General features: G+C 46.7%; 1 non-coding gene across 1 annotated transcript; it reads right to left on the bottom strand.

Moving 5' to 3' along the window:
- Positions 1-3,701: 3,701 nt before the first annotated feature.
- On the bottom strand, positions 3,702-3,790 carry trnap-agg (transfer RNA proline (anticodon AGG)). Its single transcript is given in 2 exon segments — positions 3,702-3,737; positions 3,755-3,790. It is a non-coding gene; the product is annotated as a tRNA-Pro (tRNA).
- Positions 3,791-6,133: the final 2,343 nt, after the last annotated feature.

A 6,133-nucleotide genomic window follows, 5' to 3' on the forward strand; every position in this document is an offset into this window, starting at 1 on the left:
ACAGAAGGTTCGCAGGCGGGTGGATCAAGTATTTAGGAAAGCAACTGGCAGATTGTCATTTATTGCAAGGAGATTGAAGATTAGAAATAGAGAAAACATTTGTTCCAATTGTACGGGTTTGTAAGGCCGCCCCTGGAGTAATGTGTACAGATTTCCTCCGTTTATTCAGTGAAGGATAGTGTGGCGTTCGATGCGGCTCGGAAACCATGTACAAACCTTATTACCGGAGTGAGTGTGCTATAACGAATAGCTGATGAAGTTAAAACTGTGCTCTTTACATGATAGAATTGGGGTGGTTTTTTGAACCGTGTGAGTTTCTAATGGGACATCATTGAGGAGATGTTGAGATGTTTCCACAATTCGTAGAGGAACGGTCGAGGAAAATATGTCATAATGTCAGGGATTCTCCAGGACGTGAGGTTGTGAAGTATCAGTAACTGGACGATTTAAAGAGGACGTGGATACATGTACGAATGATCAAGGAAATCAAGGCTTTGTGGAATGGCCAAGAACAGAGGTTGAGGCCTGGGGCAAAGCAGCTATGATCATATCGAGTGGCCGAAATTCAGGTATCTCCCGCTGACGTGGTCACCTAGACCGGAAGGAGCGTCTTGGAATTCTCATGCCCAGCAAGGCGTTAAAACTGGGGACTGAGCTCCCAGGCAGGTGTATAATTTGGAACGGCGACTTAATATGTCGTCAAATCTTTGTTCTTGTGTTTCATTTCAAAAAAAACGTTTACGAAACAGTCAACAATAACCTATCCAAAGGGCACCAACGTCACTCTGTCCAACCAATGGCCAGGGTTGAGAAGATGCCACGGACTATCCTCACCAACGTCCCCTCACTCATAAAAGCCCGCACTCTTTCCGCTGCACTCCGATCCGCTTAGAGAAAACCACGCGATGATTTTTTTCCACACATCTTTATCTGCTGAAACAGCTCTGGTCTTATTCACTGGAAATAATTGACCTCGACTGAAGAAGTCAAAACTACAAATGTAAAAATCAGCAGATGTCAGGGGTGCGATTGGAACCCAGGCCCCCAGTTGGAGACCAGAAGACCCGCTTTGGCACGGAGGGAATTTGATTCCTTGAGTCTTGCTCCTTGTACCAAGGGTGTCATATATTGCATCCCGCTGCTCCCGTTGCGCCTCCTGTACATCGCTAAGACCCGACACACATTGGGTGACCGCTTCATCAAGCACATTCGCTCGGTCCGCCAAAAAAGCCAGGACCTCCCGGTGACCAACCACTTTCAATTCCACATTCCACTCCCACAACTGACATGTCTCTCCATGGCCTCCTCTACTGCCAGCTTGAGGCCAAACGCAGGTTGTAGGAACAACACCTTATATTCCGCCTTGAGGTTCTCCAACCTGACGGCCTCAACATCGATTTCTTTAACTTCTGATAACTCCATCCCATTCAACAATAATAGGCACAGGGTCCCGCTTTTCCTCACATGCCACCCGGTAAGTTTCCGGCATCGAACACAACATTCTCGCAACTTCCGCCACCACCAACGGGATCCCACCACTGTGCATCTCTCCACCCACTCCTCTTTCCGCTTTCCGCAGGGATCGCTCTCTCTGCGACTCCCTTGTCCACTCGACCCCCCCGCAGATGACCCTTCTCTTCCCACTTTCCTCGCCCTCATGATTTGACCATCTCTTCCTGCCTTTCCTTACCTCACCTCCTTCCCATTATTCATTGGTCCACTGCCCTCTCCTTCCAGATTCCTTATTGATCAGCCCTTTGCCACTTCTACCTATTGCCTCTCAGCTTCTTACTTCTCCCCCACCTCCACCCCCACCCTGCTATCTTTCCCCTCTCACCTGGACTCGCCTATCCCCTGCTTGTATGTACTACTCCCCCAAACCCTTTACTCTTGTTCTGGGTTATGTCCTCTTCTTTCCCAGTCCTGATGAAAGGTCTCGACCCAAAGCGTCTGCTGTTTATTTCTCCATGGATGCTGCCTGAGCTGCTGAGTTCCTCCAGCAACTGCAGAATATGTTGTGTCTCCAGGTTACCCAATTTCGTGTGGGGAAAAGGTCTGCCCTAATCTGCGAGGGATGGGAAATCCTGACAGGAGGTTAAAACTACTATCGGCAGTTGGACGACTGGTCCCTGTTGTCTAAAGGGTGATCGCTGCGGGCAGGGTTGGAACCTGTATGAAGAATCTCCAATGGATTTAACTATTCGGCTATCGCAGCGCTGGCTGCGTTCAACCGGACACCGTTAAACTCTGTCGGATTTGTGGTTGTTGCCGCTGAGATGGGTATTGAAAATATTTTGTTTTCGGCAAGAAAGATCCGTGAGGGGGTGAATCCTCAATCCGACACCATCAGAAAGCGCGCCGTTTGTAGCTGTGTTTTCTGCACCGTTAGTTCAGAAGGTGAGTGTGTAGTGATATCCTTGCCTTCTGTGCAGAGCATGAACGAGTTTTCCACGATAGGATGAAAGTGACGGTCGCCGCGCCGTGAAACACGGACCTCCATTCACAGTGAACCGGACGTGTGTGTTCCTTCAACTTCTGAGTGCAGTTTGATGCGCAGAGAAAGTTAATGCATCCTCGGTGTTCCCTCCGTCCCTGTCGATGTTCAGCAGTCCAGTCAAGTCCATTCGATATTCCCCCGGATTCCTCCATGTGAGTGATTGTAAAAAAAATTATCCTCGTTCATTACTGAAATGTCTTCATGTCTGCAGTCTGGAGCAGCGACAAGTGGTGTCACGAGGATCGACACGCTGCACGAACTGTGTGGACCATTCGTCAGTCGGACAGATGAACATCGACGACTGCATGGATTTGAAGATGTTCGCCAGACGGTTAAATTAAATGACGCTCATGGAGCTCTCAGGTTGTTGCTCATTTGAGTGATCTCGCGGTCACTTCACACACTGGGTGAATTCGCCTCTCCATCAGTTCGCCTGCACAGTTTTGAACGAACATTATTGGCAACCGTTCATACTTAAGGTCAGCTGCGTGAAATGAGACAAAGTAGATATTTTGAGAATGAGCCGACTGGTGTATGATACTGCGGAGTTGGGTCCACACACGAGACTGCTGCAAATCAGGCCACTGTTGAATTGATCGAACATGGAAAATATCCGCAAATAATGAACGCTGCAAATGAAAGCCGGGCTGGAATTGTCACTTCCACCTCAATATTACTGGATTGTGTTCATTCCTTCAGTTATCAATTCTTCCTTGTGGAATTCCCCAACAAGCCTCTCAGTGTCGACTTATAACTAATAATCACATCCGTCAAGTGATGTCAGAAAGTCAGGATTACGACACAAAATCTGGGGCAGCAGAAACTGAGGTCAGAGTTAAAATTCCAGCTCTTTCAATCCCAAAGTGACGACACAATAAAGTGACCAGTGTGAGCGAGGGCGTTGAATTCGCGGTTGGGACACAATTTCCGTCAGTGTCGGTTAAATTATCTGCAACTTCGATCCACTCGTGTCCTGGCCCAAAACAAAGTAAGAGGTGTTCGCTTCACTTCTCTATTTCGGGCTCTTCCACATCAGTGCCAACAACGCCCATCAACATGGAAATCCATCATTTTCCACAGGCTCACCACGCAGACAAAGCTTCTGCATCTCATAACACATCTCCTGTCTTGCTCAATTATGGGTCAATTACCTTGCGACAGTGATAAGAACCACGGAGAAAATCGGTGTTTCTGAAATAAAACAGGGCTCGTCCGGGATTTGAACCCGGGACCTCTCGCACATCAGCCCAAATACGTCCCTAAGCGAGAATCATACCCCTAGACCAACGAGCCGCTGCTGAACTTTACTGAACATCGGTGGGTCAAGAAAATGAATGCATTTAATGGAACAGGTTAGCTCACAGATTTGGAGGACAGGAACACGGATAAAGCGTCCCAGAAATGCATAATCATCGCAGCCGGTGGACAATCGGAAACGATCAACGAACGTGATGAATGTCCCAATTTCACAGGTGGGGTATAAAAGCAGAACGTATTGAAAATATTCATGGCTGTTCTTCCTCCAGATTCATTTGGCATTTGTTAGAAAAGTGCAGGAGGGCACAGATTTGGCACGGACCTCACTGAAGGAGCCCAACACACTGTGGCGGGAGTTAGTTGTTGGTTATTAATAAGGTAGTGATCTTTGAATGTAGGTTTGAAGTTTTCAACCAGATATGAGTCACCTCTCGCCGACCAGGTATCCTCCTATCTGTCCACCAGCTCCAATCATCGGTGGATATCTCCGAGGTCGCTGCAGTGGACCTTTGCACACGTGTCTTGGAGGCAGCTGCGGTTCTTCTCGTTGATGTCTTGTTGGGTGATCATTCAGGCCTGCTGACAACTGGAAAATTCGTCTGGAATGCTGACACTGTGGAGGATAAGTTGGGTGGGATGAGAGGATGAGGAAGCTTCGTTCTCCCATCACCTTTTGAAACCCGAATACCTTCGAATATATAACCTGTCAAGTGCCGTTCGTGGCGTTCCAGTGTCTCCCGTTTGTATTATCTGAGAGCAGAGATGAAAAAGGTCTTCCATGCTTGGCTCTAACCAGACTGCAATTCATGTTGATCCACATGGGAATTCAAGGTGAGGTTAACTTGACAGAGCTGGTCTGGGGGAACGGATACCCGATGCCTCAGCGAGGAAGTAAGTTCACAGTACAGTCCATAACTTGTGTGTGGACAAGTGCCTCCTGCCATCAGTCCTCACCAGGTTTGATAAATGTTTGTTGTGGATTCCCCATCGGCGGAAATCTGTGTTCATAATTTGCTCCGGCAAATCTTTCACATTTATCAAAACATCATATTTAGGTCGCAACTTATTCTGTCACTTTCACTCACTTGTCCAAGTGTCTTCCGTGTTCCATCGGAACCGTTTCCCATTTCCACTTGAATTTGCCGTTAAGGCCCTAGAACTGATAACAGAAAGGACAAAAGGAAAAGAAACACCGGTCGCCCATCCCTCACGTTATTTCGATATTAATTCGATCCTTGTTAATGTTTCTTGTGCACATGTCTAATCGTCAATTTCTGTTCTTGTAATCGCCAACGGTTCACTTGCGTGACAGTGGGAAAAATATCGAGGGGTGGAAGTAAAATTGGTTGAACCAGTCAGTACATTGCATGGACCAATCACCCAACCGTGGCAAAGTGGCGACCTAACCCATCCGTGCAAAGTACCACGATGAAGCTTCGTATCACTGAATCTACTGGACAACTGTTCGTCCGTGCACTTTAATCCTCATGTAGCTTGCTTCAACAGTTCTCGCGTTTTCTCCCAATGTTTCCATTGCTTTGCAGACCAGTTTCTTTGTAACACTTTGCTGAATTCTAAAACATTCCCAATCTTCAGGATCATTTCTTGTTTAGGAAATTTGTGAGTGTTTCCTTTCGGCATTATTCTGTTCCTAACTACATCTATATTTCATGGTATTCCACCTTCCATACGTTTCATGTTACACCTTTCTCTCCTGAGGATCGCCTTTTGGAATTCAGGCTTTCGATCTTCAAGCAATAACTATTCTCCATTCACAACCGGATCAGTCGGTGTATTTCCGCGATCCATCTCAGACTACCTGCCAACTAAACGTTCAGAGTTTCCTCTTTGTTGGATTGAAAGTCCTGCAGTCATCTGAACTACACCAATGTTCGAACTCACTGTGATATTCATACCACATTTTGATCACAGTTTCGAGGCACCTCTTCATTGGAGTTAATTATAACTTCCCCGTGCACGGTATTATATCCGAATAACATTTTTCCCAGTCGGTTTCTCACATTCCAATCGAGAAATCCTCCTCAATCACAATGCAGGAAATCATCCTCCGTAATGTTGGTACTGACTTGATTTGCCAACATGGGAGGCAACATGAAGGTGTGAAACAGCAATCACAAAACATCGGTAAGATTAGCAATAGACACCGTGTTACAGTTTATACTGATCGTTGCAACGACTGGTTGTCCAAACTGGCAAGTGAAAACTCGAACACACTTTGCCGCAGAGAACGGAGCCGAAATCCAGCGCCTCAGTATGCTCTGACACACTGCCACGATAGAATATACAGAAAATAGAGGCTGTACACACATGTTTAGTTCTAATTTGTTTTGTGCCTTAGATGCGACTGGCTACTTCTCA

Source organism: Pristis pectinata, chromosome 29, assembly GCF_009764475.1.
Source record: "Pristis pectinata isolate sPriPec2 chromosome 29, sPriPec2.1.pri, whole genome shotgun sequence".
Lineage (NCBI taxonomy): Eukaryota > Metazoa > Chordata > Chondrichthyes > Rhinopristiformes > Pristidae > Pristis > Pristis pectinata.